This window comes from Scleropages formosus, chromosome 7 (genome assembly GCF_900964775.1).
Source record: "Scleropages formosus chromosome 7, fSclFor1.1, whole genome shotgun sequence".
In the NCBI taxonomy this organism is placed as follows: Eukaryota; Metazoa; Chordata; class Actinopteri; order Osteoglossiformes; family Osteoglossidae; genus Scleropages; species Scleropages formosus.
Genome location: NC_041812.1, coordinates 23,663,107 through 23,683,027, shown reverse-complemented (window position 1 = coordinate 23,683,027; position 19,921 = coordinate 23,663,107). Strand labels below are relative to the sequence as shown.

At 43.4% G+C, this 19,921-nt stretch overlaps 1 protein-coding gene across 1 annotated transcript in view; it reads right to left on the bottom strand.

Annotated features, from left to right (window-relative positions):
* Positions 1–3,183: 3,183 nt before the first annotated feature.
* The window catches only part of LOC114910915 (transcription factor Maf-like), an 89,595-nt gene continuing 72,857 nt past the window's right edge, over positions 3,184–19,921 (bottom strand). The window contains exon 3 of the mRNA XM_029253304.1: positions 3,184–3,392. The gene's annotated coding sequence lies outside the window, so the exon portion shown is untranslated. The remainder of the gene's footprint in view (positions 3,393–19,921) is intronic.

The window sequence follows — 19,921 nt, the reverse complement described above, 5'->3', positions numbered from 1 at the left end:
TCTTGCTGTGCGCCACACGAACACCATCAATACCGGCCTGTGGTTTTCAGATCAGCGCTTGGCCCGTGTTTCTGAAGATAAAGGACAAGCTCATTTCATGTGCATCCCGTCGAAGTCAATGATATCTTGTTCATGTGCAGCTGTCTTAGGAGCTTTTTTTTTTTTTTTCTGAAAGCAAAAGGAAATGAAAAAGTCCCTTTAATTTTAGCTCACAGCTGATTTTTTTTTGACAGTTTCCTCCCAAAATATTAAATTTTTATCCAGACTGAAATATCATTGTTATTTAAGAACAATTTAGAGGAGTATAGCAGAAGGAAAAAATGGTTTCAGCTCTGAAACAAAGGATTTTCTCGAAAATACATGTGAATGGTGGTGCAGAATCACAGTTTAAAAGCATTTTTATGCAGTGCCGTAACTAAATTAAGTAAAAAAAAACTCGGCAAAGATTATTTAAAACATAATGCCATAATTTCAAAGATGAACTGCCAATGGAAGCTGCAGAAATAGTGGCGAAATGGGGGTTTAATATGTAGTGAAAAACCTGGTTCATCTTGGTTAGTGTGCGATGCCTCCCAAGACCTCCACACCAGGCAGAAGTGTTCCATGATGCATCATGCACGCGTGACTGACTGCACACCATCCGCCGGCCTTGGCATTGCCACTGCTTGGGTTGCCATCACTGCCCCAGTGCAGTTCACATATGTCGCAGCGGGTGGCGCTGCAGGAAGAGGGCCAACCTGTAAGATCACTATAGAAGACAGCATGGCGACGTTCGCTGACGATGCTCTGAAATCGAAACTGTTTCTTCAGCAGCTTCATGGCACTTGCTATACTCCTCAAGCCTAAGGTCTGTTCTTCACATCGCTTAGGTGTACAGGCGGCTCTGACGCTCCGCGTTCAAGCGCGCGGTGCATCCTTGCAAAGGTTCCTGCTGCACCTTACACTGCATTCCTTTAGCAGAACACGATATTGCATTTGCTGGAAGAACTCGGTGAAACTCCAGATATGTCACGTGACACTTTCCATGAAAGGACTCACTAGCTATGAAACCCTGAGATTAGACGGAGCACTGGGTACGGTACAGCCATTTCTGTAAGACAGTGTAGTTTCATTGTCATTCGTTCTGTTACCTCCAGGAAGTGTAACTTTGTCAAAAAAAAATACTCAAAGCTTCGGGACACGTACTGTGTGAAGTCACAGTACTGAACAAGCTGTCAAAGTCAACTTTAAAGATCCCGCTAAATCGGTTCTTCTGGACAAACCAAAACATGGCCTGTTGTTTCAGAATAATTCTATATTTGCTACTGATGTTTGAACATGCAGGTCCTCTGAGAGCAAAATGTCCTGTCTGCATGTAATTGACAGCTCTTATTGCTTATGTGGAGTCTGGCTGGAACATGGTCTAGATCACATCTTCTACTCACACTGGTCGCACACATAGAGCGGTTATGACCAGAGTCGGTGTGTGTCAGCGAAGCGCACATATGTCCTCCACAGGCCGGTGGGGTATCAGGGTTGCATCCTCCATGCACCCAGACCAAGCAGAAGCTCTTCAACTCCAGTAGGTTCACTCTGGCTCCTGCTACCTTCATTTCTTCACCCTGACTAGAGATGCTGGAAGAAAGATTTAGGGGACTCTTTTGCTGTGAGGCCTGCTGACGGTGGGGTTATTCTTCACTCCGACTGTCCCAAGGGGGCTTGCTGAAGATGGACCAAAGTGGCAGGGAGGCCCTCTGACACTGTAATCCATGCATGTAAAGTCACACAACAGAAGGAAACATGACGGAAAGGTTTCATTGTCCTCGGACAGAAGTCGGGTGGTGCACAAATACTTCTGTAGCCATTGTTGGCAATTCAGAATCACAGGTTTGAGTAGCATAGGTCTACTTATGCAACTCTGGGAAAAATAAAAATTAAAGAAAAAAAATCGAATCCTCTCAGTCAAAAGATGACAAGAGTCATAAAATGGAAAAAAAAGGAGTCTTGCCTACAACCGAACAATATTATGTCAATAATGCTACTGCAGCCACTTCTGAAGGGTTTAACCATTCAAATTTGATGCAACAGCACCAAATAAATTGCCTTGGTTCTTTAGACCACACTAAATATATGAAATTCACAAGCACTGATATTACACCCCGTATTGTCCAAAAACAGGTTGGAAGTTTGAGTGATGGAACAAAGTGAAACAACAGTAAAGCTATAAACTGACTTGCAGCGGCTTTCTCCATTAACTCGTTTCCATTAAAGACAACATGACATTTCTGGATGAAAATCACGGACGTAACATAATTTCATACTGGTTGCAAATGGCAACAGCTGCCCTTGAACAAATATCGCTGCAAGGCCACACTGAAAGAAGCGGGAACCGTGTGCAGGAAATGGGGTCTACGGCAAACAAAACGGCTCTGAAGTCGCACCCGCTGCATACATCGGCAGCATGTCTTGTTTTCACACCGCATTGTTTCGCTTTGCACACCGCTGTTCCATTATCCTTACAAACAGCCCTCGCAAAGTTATTAACACTAGATTCCCCAGAGCCCAGACTCCTCCGGCACAGCACTGCAACGCTGTACGCCCTTACTTCTACCCTTAATTTTATAATATCCTTGTTATACCGCAAAACAAAACATTTCGGAGGAGAAAATTCATGAAAAACACAATGAAGAATATAACTCTTTTGCTATAAGTCATATGCCTTTACAGGCGCACGCACACTGAAGAGAACATGAATGATTTTGCAAACAAGGACTTTGGAATAGACAGTATATACATCGCCAAGAGTTCCGATCCGTACGAGTAAACGAAAAAGTGTCTCCTCCAAACACTAGTTCCACTCTGCTGCAAGACGACTCAGCGCTCGGTTAATGAGCTCTGCCGGACAGTATCTGAGTCTCTACAACGAAGACGGTTTTGTGTGTGTTCGTATTTCCTTTCGCCAACTGACAACATGAAGAATGTCCAACCTCGATTTTGTTCAAAAGTACGGGTAATTACAAGGAAGCTGAGGAGCAGTTCCCCTCCACAACAGTGGGTCCACTTTGTATCCACAGCTAAAGACCACAGAAAAGTCTGTCCTGTGGGATTTTTCGACTTGCTGAATGAAAAATCTGTTTTTTTTTTTTTTTTCTTTCTTTTTTTTTCAGTCAAGCATGCCTTCATATTATCACCTGAAGAGAAGATGTGGGGGAAAAAAGCAGGAAAAAAACAATCAAACAAATGCAGGAATCTTTCAGGAGGGTACAAAGAAAATGGAAGTTCTGGGAGCATCATTTTGGGACTGCGCTGCATTTTGCTTCTTCTTGAGTAACTTTCCATCTCAGTTTTGTGCTTTGTGCCAGTCTCTGTGCTGTCAGACACTCTATACCAGCTGCTTTCTGCCATTGTGTTTTCTGTAAAAATGAGAGAGAGCAGAGGGAAGGGGAACATTAATGTACACTACGCACACATCTGTTTGTGTTCTTCTTTACGCATTTTTCTTTATGAAAATACTGCATGTGGAGGTTCGGCAACCATTCCATTCATATCCATATACATATTAAATCAAAATGCATATTCATGTTAAATTTACATCACTCAATGTAGCAAGATAACAACCGAAGCCGATGTAAATAAACACACAATGCAATGACTAAATAATTCATCCTATAGCTGCACATCTGTCCAGGGAGAAAATCATGAATAAAACAACTGACAAGCAGATCAAATGCTGTCTGGCATCAGCTAATGACACTTTTGAAAAAGAGTTATTTGTTCCACGGCATGCTGGTTTCCAAACCGCTCTTCTTTCTACAGAAGGATGAGCTAAACTTTCATGAACTTGCACAATATTCAGCACAGAACAAAGAGCTTCTGGGAAAAAAATGTGCGCCAGTCCATTTTTGCAAACATTCCTTAATTACATTTGCTGGTTTTTAAATCAGGGGTTCCTGATGGACCATGAGTATGGATTATTTGCCCTAAACACCCTTCCTTAATTCTCTGTATCCATCACTTTGGTAATTTAAAAAAAAAAAACAAAAAAAAAACATAGTTTTCAAGTGTGCAATTACGGTGACAACAAATAATAACAGACCTTACTGGTAAATATAGTGACCATAAATGACTACTAATTAGACCAATAAAGCCAAAAAAAATTGACTAAAATGAAAGCCAGCACGCTTCTGACTGGCCAGCAGCTGAGACGGGACCACTTAGATCAGTGTGAATTTAAAGAATTATTTTTAAATACTCCGAAGCCAAAATGGATAAAGCTGTTTTATCTGCTGCAGCCATGTGGAGTAAAGTATCATTTTGACTAACAAAAAAAGGTTTGAAAATGCCACAAAAAATTCTACAATCCAACTTATAGTTCACACCGGAAGGTCTAACAAAACACTTGATGGACGTAACTATCTCTAAAGTCATACTATAAATGCAACCAAACAAAACAATGAGAACACACACACACACACACACACACACACACACACACACACATTTTTGGAACCGCTTGTCCCATACGGGGTCGCGAGGGAACCGGAGCCTACCCGGTAACACAGGGCATAAGGCCAGAGAGGGAGGGGACACACCCAGGACGGGACGCCAGTCCATCGCAAGGCACCCCAAGCGGGACTCAAACCCCAGACCCACCGGAGAGCAGGACTGTGGTCCAACCCACTGCGCCACCGCACCCCCCACAATGAGAATAATATTTCACAATAAGGCACTCTAAGGAAATCACATGAATCTGATGCCATGTGCTCGCTGTTAGTTACAAGTGAGTTTGCATTGAGATGAAAAAAACAACACGGATGAGAGCTGGGCCTGTGGTGCATTGGCCCCTTGCCTCTGGATCTGGTGTAGATCTCCTCGCATTGCAGCGTGGGAGCGGCTGGAGAGAGCAGCGCAGCAGTAAAAGTGTCAACCCGTAATGGATGTTCTGCTGATGGAGAGCCCCTCTTGTTATTTGCTGGATATTGAGGGAGGATGGCTAATGATGTGCGGCGTGTAAACCTGTTGTGGCTCTAATCCATCTGCGTGGAGGGACCTGTGGGGGGAAACAGGGGGCCGGGGGGGGCGGATGATGGTGGCTCCGTGTGTGTGTGTGTACAGGGTGGGGCTTGGGTGCTGAGAAATGATTTGGACAAGTGGAGACAAAGTGAGAGCCCTGATGGAGTCATTCAGGGGGAGATGTCCGCTACACCATTGTTTGCAAATGGCATGACTTGCAATGAACCCCCCGTGTCCCAGTGGAGGTGGGAGCTCCAGTAGGCAGTGAGTACCAGCGGGGGCGTCCCTTACTATCGTCTGTTGGTCCATCTCATCCTTGCTTGCCAACATAAATATGAACACACAAATCACAATGAAAGTGGTGAGCTTTACTACGGCAGTATTCGTGAAGCGCACTACTCTGCATAGGTTCTGCACGCAGCGATAAAAGAGATTGATGATGTCGCAACAGTGTTTCCTCAATCCACTGGTATTGATGTTGTTTCTCATTTTATTACAGACCCAAGATGTGAAAGTATAAGATAAAAATATAGTGAGACCGTGTGCCCATAAATGTATACACTGACAAAAAAATTTTTAAAAATGGGGAAAAAGTAACAAACCAAGCAGCAAATCCATTTTTAGACAGTGCAATGAAAACAGCAGAATTTCCAATCCTATGCATCATTTCATTCAGAAAGAGTAGTAACATATAGTATAGTTATCCTGCAAAACTTCACAGCCTTTCCCTGCTTTTTTTTAGTATTGCATTCCTAAAAACTTGGCAAGATGAATTGTGAAAACTTGACTTTCGTTTTAATGGTAAGAAAAACTGACACCCATTTATGCTAAAATATCACTTAATCCCATTAAAATATAGTCACTTCAGTACTTAACTTCAGTTATAACAACATAACAAGGAAGTTTCCCATCATTAATTACTCTATAATACTGTATGTCTGCCTACCTGCGCTCATTCAGCTCTTTCATAGCTGTTACATACGATAGTTACAAACAAGACATACGTATGATATTCAGTGTTTATGTATTCAACTTCAACTGGAGAAAAAACAACAGTTAAGACAAAATAAATCAGTGAAAACAATGGAAATGATTCACACTTAGTGAACACTTTGACATGGTCTAAATAGTCCAAACGGCCATGAATACTGAGATTATAACATGTAAAACAAGCAGACAAGGGCTAATGGAAGTTGAGAACTTAATGTAGCACAAGCCAAACCATAACTGAGAAGAAGACTGCATGGTGGCTCTGGTCTTACGCTACTCAGCTGTCAGGAGGCACACAAAACCCAAATTCAGTTGTCACAACTGGAAAAAAAATGCCTTGTAATAGGGAAGAAAAAGGGCATTAAGCTCCTTTTAACATTATATTCCTCTATCTCAAATGGGTCCATCTTATCTTCTGACAGTATATACAGTGCATTCAAAAAGTTCAGACCCCTTCACTTCCTCATTTTTTATGTTGCGGCGTTATGCTAAAATCGTTTAAATTCATCAATCAATCAATCTACACTCAATACCCTATAATGACACAGCGAAAACAGGATTTTCGAAATGTCTGCAAATTTATTAAAAATAAAAAACTGAAATATAATATTCAGCTAAGTGTTCAGAGCCTTAACTTTGTACTCAGCTGAAGCACCTTTGACAGTGATTAAAGCAAGTCTTCTTGGGTACGATGCGACAAGCTTTGTACATCTGGATTTGGGATTTTCTGCCATTCTCCTCCCCAGGTTTTTTTAAACTCTGTTAGGTTCGATGGGGACTATTGGTGGACAGCAGTTTGCAGGTTTCTCCAGATATTGGGTTCAAGCCCGGGCTCTGGCTGGGCCACTCCAGGTCATTCACAACGTTCTCCCTAAGCCATCCCTGCATTGTCTTTGCTTTGTGCATCGGGTCATTGTCCTGTTGTAAGGTAAACCTTTGGCTCAGTCCAAGGTCCAGAGTGGTCTGGAGCAGGTTTTCATAAGGATATCACTGTGCTTTGCTCCATTCAACTTTCCCTGGACCCTGACTATTTTCCCAGTCCCTGCCATTGAAAAACAACCCCACAGCATGATGCTGCTACCACCATGCTTCACTGTTGGGATAGTATTATGCAGGCAATGAGTGGTGCCTGGTTTGTTCCAAACATGAGGCTTAGACTTAGTTTAATCAGACAAGAGAATCTTGTTTCTTAGAGTCTGGGAGTCCTTTAGGTGCCTTTTTGCAAACTCCAAGCTGGCTTTTATGTGTCTTTTACTGAAGAGTAGCTTCTATCTGGCCACCCTGCCATAAAGCCCAGATCGGTGGACTGTTGCAGTGATGGTTGTCCTTCTAGAAGTTTCTCCCATCTCCACTCATGATGTCTGGAGCTCAGCCAGAGTGACCATCAGTTCACCCTTCTCCCCAAATTGGTCAGTTTTTGCAGGCAGTCAGCTCTAGGAAGAGTCCTGATTGTTCCAAACTTTTTCCATTTAACAATTATGGAGGCCATTGTGCTCCTGGGAACCTTTTATGCTGCAGAAATGTGTTGTAGCCTTCCCCAGATCCATGCCTCAACACAATCCTGTCTTTAGACTCTGCAAGCAATTCTTCTGACCTCATGGCATGGCTTTTTCTCTGATACACTTTGTCAGTGGTGAGACCTTATATAGACAAGTGTGTGCCTTTCAAAACCATGTCAAATCACTCAAATTTACTACTGGTGGACTCCAAACATGGTGTAGAAGCCTCTCAAAGATGATCAACAGAAATGGGATGCATATGAGGTATATTACATGTCATAGGAAAGGGTCTGAATACTTATTTCAATGTGATATTTCAGTTTTTCATTTTTAATAAATTGGCAAAAATTTCTAAAAACCTATTTTCCCTTTGTCATTATGGGGTATTGAGTGTAGGCTGATGAGGGTAAAAATAAATGTAAACAATTTTCATATGGCTGTAATACAAAAAACGTTTAAAAAAGTGACAGCGTCTGAATACTTTCTGAATGCACTATATGTCCACACATCCATAGAGTACATGACTTTTCATGAAATCTTCTACATCCTTCAATTCAATCAGATAGTTTTATGACTTCAAAGTATGAATAATCTGACTGTTTTCTGTCATCAGTTTAATGGCACTGGACATGAGAAGTACTTTTTTTAAAATATTTTGAGCAAAATGATTGCCTGCTTAATTGAGTGCAATTGATTCACTTATGAAAGCTGAAACACAAATCCAAATATGTTGCCAAAGGCTGCAAAACAGGGTCGACCTAAATCTATAGAGGGAACATGGACTCCAGGAGACCGGGAGCGCAGGAGACAGAGTGTCACGTTTCCATGTCGCATGGAGCAAAGTGCATCCATGTGTGAGATATGGTACATCTCATTACCCCCACTGCACCCCTTCTGTGCTCAGGGTGGGAGGACAATAACAGTAACGTTGCCCATTTTCAGTAACAGCTCTACTAAAGGCCATAGAGCCACCGGTGGATGCTGATGAGCAGAAAGCTTGGCCCAGTCAAGGTAGCACTCATGGCAATGCTTTGTGAGAACAATACTTAGTGGATCATTTTTCACCATGTGCGCCAATGAAGAACCAGTGCTCATGGTTTCTGATTTCATCTCAATTATTACACGAGTGAAGCCACCACTCTAGTCCCGGGTATGCATAAATACACACACACACACACACTTTCTGAACCGCTTGTCCCAGATGAGGTCGCAGGGAACCAGAGCCTACCCGGCAACCCAGGGCGTAAGGCCAGAGGGGGAGGGGACACACCCAGGACGGGACGCCAGTCCACCGCAAGGCACCCCAAGCAGGACTCGAACCCCAGACCCACCAGAGAGCAGGACCCGGTCCAACCCACCGCGCCACTGCGCCACCACGCCACTGCGCCACCGTGCCCCCTATGCGTAAATACACAAGTGCAAATATAATGGATTAGTACAACCGACAGAAAAATGTTCTGGAGCAAAATCAAATACATCAAACCTCCCTGGATTAAGTCTGATGTTACAAATGCATTTTAAAGGATTAAAAAGTCAGAAAGAACAGAAGTTGTCATGCTATGTGCTCTCCCTGACTGACTCACAGCACAGTGTATGTGATGATGAACGGGACATGAGCTGAAATGTTGGACTACAGAGGCAGTCAGCTTCACCATGGGATTTGAGGGCTCGTATGGATCACTCAGTTCCTGTACAGCTACTGTTCCAACCAGACTGATCTTTCCGTTGGGGATCCCGTCAAAGCAGCCAGTGCTACTCATGGGATATGGGAAAAAACACGTAACGACGGACTACAAAGATGTCCAGAGATCCATGAGCGTTGTCAGAAAGAGAGCTGAAAACCCCAGAGGCCCTGGTGCAAAGCCACATGGAACGGCCTATAAAAATCATCTCGTAGATAATCACAGTGTTGTCTTTTAGTGCAGAGAAGAACTTAGATCCATAGGCAAGCTGAAACATCCTTTGCATTCACTCTCTTCCAGCTACTTCCAGTGAAGGAAAACTCCACGGAAGTGGCTCCGGGGTAAATCCTCAGAGATCCCCGCTTCCCTCAGCTGCAATTGCTGGAACTGGCACAACCAGCATCTAATTGCGCCTGACAGAGCAGGGCCACCATAACAACCTGCTGGTTCTTTTAGGCATGCATTTTCACTCATCCCCATTGCGTGTGTTATATTCTCACTTCCTGCTCCGGCCTGGGTCTGATCGTATGAATCACAACAATCACCGATGCACATGCACGCACCATACAGACTAGCTTTTGTCCTCTGTGTGTGGTTGTGTGTTTAAAGCTTTCGTAGTAATATCTAAGACATATCAAGCACAGATTAGCGAAAGTACTACTGAAAAGCCATCACGCTGACCAGTTTTAGTCAGGGTATTACTAAATGAAATAAGCCTGATGCAATAACACCCTAAATGTAAATGATTTGAGTGCCTAAAGTAATAATGCCTTGTGTCCTTCTCATTCAAAGGCACCTGAAAATAAATAATGTATGATTATTTCTGAAAAAGCTAAAAAGCCATGTGTCATCTATATGTACACTCTCCAATTTGTTAAGGGGTGGTTTTACAACAGTGTTATGAAGTCTCTCCCCAGCCTATATTCTACCCTCATTTGTATGCTACTTAATATTTACTTTTTATCTGTTTTTAAAGAAATAAGATTATTAGAGCCACATCCGAATGCAGCAAAACTGTCACGGAAGCCATAGTGCAGCTAATGGGTGGACTGTGTCCAGGTGACCTCCCCACACTAATGGCGAGCATTTCATTTATGTTCATTTACATTTATATTCAAACTTTATGCATACGTTTTTAATGCATACTGAATACAACTAAAAAACAGCATTGAACTGGGCAAAATGCACCGCTCCTCTTCTTCCGTTAGTCCTACATGTAATAACTGTGCATGTCATTTCAGTTTCTGTCTCTTTCATCTTGCATTATGATTCATTCTGTCACATTTAAAACGTGACTTTTTCAATACCCAAAGTCTTGCTGACTCTGACTGATGAAGCACTGCACTGCAGTCACTTGATTTCAAACACTTGATATTTTGAAAACATTAGTTTATCATCCGAACTCTAGCTAAAATGTAATTATTTTGAAATTAACATGAAATTATAATTACAAATTGATGCTTATTAATAAATAATTAAGTACTGAGAAGGCATGTAGCAGTGAAAAAGAAGCCAAATATAAATTTATAATATCAAGTATAATATAGAGCATCAAATAAACATTAAAGCATCTTTTAATTAAACAGTAAATATGGAAAAATGTTCTGTTGTTGTCATATGAAAATTTAAAATAGAGACGAATATATAAGGTATATCAGACATATAATAATTATGATAAAAGAATAAATATTAAAATATTTAATGACTGATTAAATCAAACCATTTAAAATTTCTGGGTAAGCACTGGTATGTTAACCCATCTAAAATATACATCAGTTTGCTATTCCTATTCGTAGTTTTCCATAAATATTTTCCTATCATAAAAAAACACAGCTGAGGTGCTTAATATACGTGATGCCTGAAAATATGGAAAGAATTGTAAAATTGAGTTTAACTTGTTACACATTATACTTGATGATAACACACTCTTAACACTTAATAATGAATTATGTTATCTTATTTTTAAATATAATGGGATAAATAAAATGAAAAACTAAAAATGGGTGATTTATTCTTCGATGCTTGTATTAGAACATCAGTAAGCACATATTGTAAGCATGCAGGCATATAACATGAGCACCTGTGCAGCACATCTGGTGCCAAGACACACATCGGGGTCGGCGGAAAGATCCTCCAGACCTGTCTCAGCGAGAGGCACAGAAAAACTCCTGGCATATTTCAGATTTTGGTCTTTTCAGATAGCATCAGAAGATGCACAAGGGGGGGCGGGGGGGCGGGGGGGCATGTTCGGCAATGGCGGTTGCCCCTGACTCGACCTCTCTTCTTCTCTTCCTCTTTGAGCCGCAGCGAAAGTTTGTGTTCCCACTTCTCTCAACTATTATTACTTGGGATGAGTGTTTTCTCTCATACAGCAGATCCCCCAGTGAAAACTGAAGCACTGGTCACCATAAAGTGGCAGTTGCAGCTTTCACTTTACAACATCAAATTCTACTTCTACCTTTCACTATACATAGAGATTGCACTTTAGATAACACAAGCGAAACAAGTCAATTACATTAAAAAAAGTTTTTTTTTGCCTCTTTTCAGTGTGAAGTGGTGTAATACTTAGAGCTTCCACCTTTGGACTTGGAGGTTGCAGGTTTGAATCCCACCTTTTGACATAGCACCCTTGATTGAGCAACTTACCCTAAACCGATACAACAAAAATGACATTTTATATTCCTGTATAATGAATGCATAAATCAGTGTAATTATCTTGTTAGTTGCTTTGAGAAAAGCTTCAGGTGAATAAGTAAACAAATTCACAGAATTTCACTCAGCAGAACAAAATGAAATACTACTCATAGTCATAGCACATTTCTAAGTGTCAGAACTTGGCCAAATGATTTCTGTTAATGCAATTTCATGTCAGTCACACTTATCGTGATTCATTGAGCCTGTTTCAGGTTTGGGGGTATCTGATGAGGCACTGGTGATGTGCAGGAGCGAGATGGGAGCTGGTGCGGGTGTGCGTGCCTCTTTGTGTGTGTGTGGGGGGGTGCTGACAGTCATTGGGACGGGGACGCCCCGTACGCCGGCGAAGACGCGACACACTTCCTGCAATGCAAATGCTTGCAGTTCAGCGGAAGAAAAGCGTCAAGACCTGTCTCCAAACCAGCACTGGAAACAAAACCAAAACAGTTAAAATTAGCTGATTTTTATGCCTACATTTCCACTACACAAATTATAAAAGAGAAGCACAACAATAGGCAACAGGCATAAAACTGAACTGACAATTTTTAATTCAGAATGGTCGTGTTAAAAAAAACCATCTACTTCTTAATATTTGAGAAGCTATTCCATTTTAAATTTCAAACAAGGCTTTCATAATTCATTGAGTTTCAACAAATTCAGCTAACTGAAATTATATTGTAAAATTAGCATTCACTACCACTTATGCAAAGAGGGTGCGGTGGGTTTGGCCCGTGCCTGCTCTCTAGTGGGTCTGGGGGTTTGGATCCTGCTTGGGGTGCCTTGCGATGGACTGGCGTCTCATCCTGGGTGTGCCCTCTCCAGCCTTGTGCCCTGTGTTGCTGGGTTGGGCTCTGGTTCGCTGTGACCCCACTTGGGTCAAGCGGTTTCAGACAGTGTGTGTGATCTACTGATACTTTAACAAGCTGCCATAAATTATATCTGATTTATTTTTAAACGAGTCCACTTTCAAAATAAGTTAATTAGATGAAGAATTTTATTTTTCTATCAGTTCCTAATAAATGAGAACTGCGAACTTCTGAGATTGAATAGTGTTGGCACAATTCCGTGTACTTCTGTTTTTCTGCACTTCTCTGATTTCCCATTCTGTTCCAGCCATATGAGAGAATGCCTGGCTGCAGATATAAACACGTATGCACATGGGAATCATACGTATAGAACTGAAGCTAAAAAAAAATCAGGGAAATATTTGACCGAGAGAAAATGGTGCTCTGCACCTCATATGAAGATGTCATGTGAGCCTGGAGTCCAGCATCACACCCCACATGTGAGGTATGTGCACGAGATGGACCAGCTCACCACCTCTCAACACTGCGATAGCAAAAGTGCAGGTGGATGCGATTTGGCAGCTAAAATACTCATGCATCCGTCAGAAGTGTTGGCAAATGTATGCATCTCTCAAGTGTGAATAACTCACGGAAAACAAACCTTCCTTCTGATCCTCAGGACAGTCAAAAGGTCCTTGAGGATAAGTGCAGCGAGGACACGGTGCTCAGTGCCCTGCGCTTTAACAAGATAGCATGGGCCAACTGGATGTCAGTGTCCAGAGGCATCAGTGTAACACCTCCACTGTGCTCCAGTGAGCTCCGGTGAGATCCGGTGAGATCCGGCGAGATCCAGCGCGATTCTCGGCCAGACGAGATGCCCTTTGAGCCGTGCTACATGGGAAAAACAGACGTGCACAAACAGGCGCATGTTCTGCTCACCCTGTCGTTGTGGAAATTTCCACTTGATATTTACAGACAAAAAAGCGTGTGGTTGGGGAATGAGGGAAACTGCACCGGCTTTACCTTCCCTAATTTCAGGATATTTTAAGAATGTGTTTTGAAAAGTCTGCTTCTCTAAATGCACTACAAGAGAAGCTGCGTGAAGACAGAAGTTACTCAATAACAGTATTAATAGAAGACGCCACGCCAGCTGTTCTCTTATCTGAAGCGGCACTTAGCATATGTAATATTCCAGGGTGGTTATAAGAATATGTGATTCATCTGAGGTTACCTATATCAACTGAAGTATGCAACCACTTTCCAGAAATTTCAGACCATAAGCTATATTAAAAAGGGTACGTAGAAACTACTCCATGGACATAAAACCAAACCATTACTAATTGTTAGCGGCAGTTAACTTTTTAACATTTTTTGCTGTATAAGTGAGGTTGACAGAATTAAGAAGAACCAATTTCTTTTAGCATCAATGAATCATTTATTATTTTTATATAGTTGGTAAGCCACATGTATATTTTGGAAAAAAAAAAAAAAAAATCTAAATCTTGTCATCAGTGGGATTGGAGAATAATTAAACGTTCACTGCATTGCTGAATATTCACTATATTGACAAATATTTTGTGGGAATATTCCAGATTGCTTGTGTTCAGTTTTCATGGGTAATATAATGTGAGTCACTTCTTGCTACCGATGTGTGTAAAAGCACATTCTCAACTGCTGTGTTGAAAGTCAAACGGCGCGACATCTTTCTCCGCCGGCGACAGCAAGGAACAACATCCAGATGACCTTGCAAGCCTGGAATTGCTGCGCTCTCTCTGTGCGAAAAGGCTGGAAGCGCAGGGAGACGGTGAGCAAGGGAAAGAGGGAGGGGCAAGCGCCACTTCCCCTGTCGTAGCTCTCAAACGCACGGAGAAACGAGCAGTTGAGACGCAGCGCAACGGCTTGACTCCGTCACACAGCATGGGACAATAAAGGAGCGGCCGGAGGGAGAGGAGGTGGCGGCGGGGGGGCAAAGCAAAGAATTTGTACTGCCCACCGGTGTGAATGTTGGCCAGTCTGATCCTGGAGCACGCTGATGAGAGAGACATTCATAATCCGTGCAGGTGCTCTTATACCCCCCGGAGTAGCTCCAAGGTGAAAGATACCGCAGTGCAAGCGGGAGCCGATGCGTCCGTGTAGCACGGCAAGGCCCCGGGTGTCTGCGCGTGAGACGGGCCCCGTCCAGCCCACGTGCGGTAGACGAGGACAAGGAGGCCGCCCGGCATGGAGGGAGGCAGAGAAACGGGAAGCGTAGCGAGGGCCAGACTTCACCGGGAGCTCTGTTAATCAAGCTGCAGAACATCCTTGCATGAAGAAACACTGGCCGAGAGTCAGAGGAAGGAGGGAAATAATTACGGGAAGTTTTGTGACGAATGTAGGACTCCAAAATGTTTGTTTGCGTCTCGTTCGTGCCTCACGTGAACAAATGGTGGGGGGGGGGGGGGGGGGACGGGACATCAAAAGAATAAATCAGTGCAATAGTTTTCATTAAAATAGCACTTTCAAATGAACCCTTATTTTAAACCCTAGCACTTTTATTTAGATAAAAAAAGAAATATGAACATATTTCTGTGCTAATTAAGCCCCCCGTAAAGGGGTTCCGTTTATAACCAACATGCGAGACAACAGAGCCGAGCGACTTCTCTACTGTTTGTTTCTCTCCTTTTCATCCCTCATGAGTCGGTCTTTATCCAGCAGTTTTTTATGCTGTAGGTCACAGTGACAGGTTTAACCTTTGCACCGCAACGCCGTGTCTTCACATCACATTTCATCTCATTATCGGCTCTATTAAAAGCTGCGTGAGAGACCTACACTGCTAATTTTTTTAACTCTGCTTTTTAATAGGGACTGATGTGAAGATCAATACCCATCAAAATTATTCCATAAATATATATTTCATCGTCTGATAAAAAGCTGATGATTTAATCCACCTTGTTAAACAGATATTTTCTGCTTTGCTTTCTGCATACAGGAAATCAACCTCCCAGGGAACTGATGTTGCAGGGTGTGTATTTATTTATTTATTATTATTATTATTATTATTATTATTATTATTATTATTATTATTATTATTATTGGGGGGGTGCAGTGGGTTTGGCCGGGTCCTGCTCTCCAGTGGGTCTGGGGTTCGAGTCTCGCTTGGGGTGCCTTGCTATGGACTGGCGTCCCTTCCTGGGTGTGTCCCCTCCCACTCCGGCCTTACGCCCTGTGTTGCCGGGTTAGGCTCTGGCTCCCTGCGACCCTGCATGGGACAAGCGTTTTAAGAAAATGTATGTGTGTTATTATTATTATTACATACATACCTACATTGTCAGAACGGCTTGTCCCCAGTTTAATGACACGGGGAGGGCATACGGTCGCTCCGCTGCATAATACCTTACTGTGCAGGCCAGGGGACTTTGGAAAAAGAAGGATAGTAATATTGCAGAGAACACACAGCTGCAGAGCTGCGCACATTTCGCGCGATATAATTTTATTCACAAACTCTCCTCTGGTCTTTACCAAATGGAACTGTAAATAAATATGCGAATGCAACACTCCTCAGCAACTTATTCCTGCTGCTTATCAGGCATCTTCAAGCAACTGTCAGCTTCTTCTCCTCCAAGTTCAGCCATTTTTAACGTGACAGGCTGTATATATATATATGTGTATATATATTGGCATCAGGTTCTTTCTCCACCTAAATGCCAGCTTTGGTGAGGAGCGATAATGTCTCATCACAGAGCAGCGCTGCACGTGGTAAAGAGGGAGTTTTCGCGCTCCTGTAATAGGATGGGACGCGGAGCCGTTGATGTGTCAGGAGGGATCTGTTCCTCCTCTTGTCTGTGCTCGCACCGGGACCATCTGGAGCAAAGCAACGCTTCCTTTGTACCAAGAGAGCCTGTCACTCATGTGTAAACATTTCTTCTGCCTTTTTCCCCTCGAGCTGCTGTTGTAACTTCAATTTAAAGTGACAGGCTTTGAAATGCCTTTTAATTTCCTGTAACACGGTAAAGCGTCTAGGCACGCCAGCGCTGGATCCTAGTGAATGGCTTTGTGACTCCACTGCCAATGCAACACTTCGCTGCATTTGGAAACAATACAATTGTGATTTAGCACGTTTCATTGATATGGACAATAAGCAATTAGAAACTGTCTAGAGTACTTTACAGTGCGTACTACATTGCAGCAATATCAACGGTAATTATTTTAGGGCATGGAAATGAAGAGACGCTTGAGCTTCTTTACCAGCAGAGAACTCATTTTAACCATCTGTCTGTTTATACACCTCCTAGACCTTCTGCGACTAGGGTTACCGCATCTGTGGAGCAGGATCACAGTGATCCAGAGCCTATCCAGGACACCAAGTCCATCAGAGGGCAGCCACTCTCACGCACTCGCTGCGGTCAACTTAGCATCACCGGTTCAACCGAAATGCATGTCTTTGGACTGTGGGAGCAAATTCGATGAAGAATTACATGCAAACTCCGCAAAGACTGAGCAGGGATCGAACCCATGTTCTCTCGTACCTCTCGGGCGCTGTGAGGAACCGTGAAGAAGTCACATGAGCGTTAATTTTCTCTAACTGCCTGTGGTACTACAAAGCCAAGAATCAGGCAGCAGGAAATACTCAGGAAGAGGGCAGGCACTGCGTGGCAAGCTGCTATGACACCAAGACACCCTTTGTGCCTTTTAAGTAAAAGCTGATAAAATTCTACACGGAGTCAGAACACAGCTTTACGCCTTTCTGATTCACACACTTGTTTCACGTGCTTAAAAAGAGCCTCGTTTGCCATCATGAATGGGTGGTCTGGTTTTTCTCCGATCAGTACATGACAAGAAGAAAATATTATGATAGAAGTCATTCTGCATTGTAATGCATCAGCTACATCAGCACGTAATGCCCAGGTGTAACATGGATCAGTTCTGGATAGAGCCATTTTTCATGCCATCAGTATGTTGCATCCTCATGACTGATAGGTAAACATCGTGGTTTCAGTGTCCCTTTATTGAACACCTCTAATCCATCTACTGTAAGGCTTTCTGAGCGACCAAGACCCAGGAGTTATAGCCCCCCAACACCATCATTTCAACCTAGGGCAGTGTGCAGAGCAGTGGTTAGAGCTGCTGCTGCCTTTGCGTCTGAGGGTCACCAGTGCAAATCCTGCTGTTGTACCCTTGATCAAGGTTCTTATACAGACCTGGTAGAATAAAAATGACTCTGCTGTATGAACGGAGGGGGGTGCAGCGGTGCAGCGGGTTTGGCCGGGTCCTACTCTCTGGCAGGTCTGGGGTTCGAGTTCCGCTTGGGGTGCCATCTGATGGACTGGCGTCCCGTCCTGGGTATGTTCTCTCTCCCTCCGTCCCTACGCCCTGTGTTGCCGGGTTAGGCTCTGGCTCGCTGCAACCACGCTTATGACATGCAGTTTCAGACAATGTTTGTGTGTATAAATGGGTAAGTGCACTTTAACATTGAAAGCTACCTTTTGAGAAAAGTGTCACGTATGCAAATGTAGACCAGATCGTACATGCTTCTGCACATAGAACACACGGAGAAGTCTCGCAGGACAGGGCTTATGAAGGATTTGCATAGTGCCCAGCCTCACCCTGCATGCACTTTACATGCCTGCACTCCAGAGCACTGGACCCTCTCTCTAGGGCACAAAGTTAGTGGCGTTTCCACTTTCTGTGCCCGGTGGATTCAAGCTGCTTACAGCTCGCAGCGCCACGGAGTAAAGCTGGCAGGAACGCAACTGTGCCGACTCTGCTCCTCTCAATCAATTCCCATGAACCCTTTATTAAACAGCTCCAGCCATAATACCCTACAGCCTCAGAACACTCAAGACGCCAGTGTATGTGAGAGAGACCGATTGTCCAAACACCAAACACAGGATGTAAGCAGCAGAAAACCCAATTCTTTATTAAAATAGAACAGTTGCACTTGGAAACTTTTCCCTAAGTTTCCGTAGTATTTCTCTATGCAATCTGCATGTGATTTTTATGATGCGACCGTGGTGACAGCATCGCCTTAACTACATAATGCTGGGTATCTTTTTTTAGCTTTTATACACATCAAATTTCCTCCACTTTAGATAAAGCGTTCTTTTTGCACCCGGCAGAATATTTCCGAAAGAAAAGTCTCAAATATGCACAGCGTGATTATTCCGGCCGACCAGAAAGCATTTATTTTGGTAAACGGGTTTCCGAAAGTGTGTAAGAGCTCCGCTGAGCTCCGGGGGGGGGGGGGGGGCTCTGAAAAGTGCGGCAGCAGCTCTGTGTTTTCCAGGCCGGGACAAGCTGTTGCCGAACCAGAAATGCAAACGAGACAATCTGTTTGTCATTTTATTGGAACGAGGAACAGAAGCTGGTGGGAAAGCTGCCATGCAGCAGTCAGGTGGGAGAGCCTCTCCGACAAATGGGTGCCTAACGACTCGATTTATTCCAGAGCTTCGGAGTTCCTCCTAATGGTGTCTTCCATATGTACCCGATGCATGTTTTCATCTACGGAAGCCAGACTTTCTCTCCGCCATGTGCTTTTCGTTTGGAGGGCCCGTGGCATGGCGCTGTGACGAGACATCGGCTGTTTCCAAAAGCAGCTCCAAGTGTTTCCTATGCTCCGTTTGATGCCCGTCTTCTGTTCCTGTAGCCGCCAGCAAACCGCCCAAGCGGCAGCCACCAAAATGCCCGTGGTTGGCGACGAAGATGTGCGACCGTGTCTGCCTAAGGTAGTTAAACTGAGACCTGCGAGCCGAGCAAGGTGCGGTGAAGGAGATGATTCCCTTTTAAAAAGCCAATGGAAACCGACTCGGTGAATAAATGGGACGCTTGTTCAGTTTTCTGAGAACTGGTGATTTCTAAATATAGCAGCGCAGAAGAGGAAAAGAATAACCTACCCAGGGGTTGTGTGTCAGAAATGACTCTGTGTGTTTTGTGTGTTTGTATCCCTACTCAGAGCAATTTCATTTCAAGAGAGAAACACTCCTGCGAAGTAGATCCTTAAAGAAAGCCCTGAAAGGTGATCGGTCAGTGTGCGAGACGGAGGTGTGGCCAGGAAAAAACTGCATAATAAGCCTGTGGCTTTCATGCAACAATAAAAACCGTAACTCTTTTTCTTTAAAATAGGGTGATTTCTTTACGGTAATGTCATAAATTATCTCAAGAACAACTAAACTGCAAATTGTGTTTGGAAACACACACACACACACACACACACACACACACACACACACACACACACAATGTCTACAACTGCTTGTCCCAAGCGGGGCCTAGCCCAGCAACACAGGACACAAGGCAGAAGGGG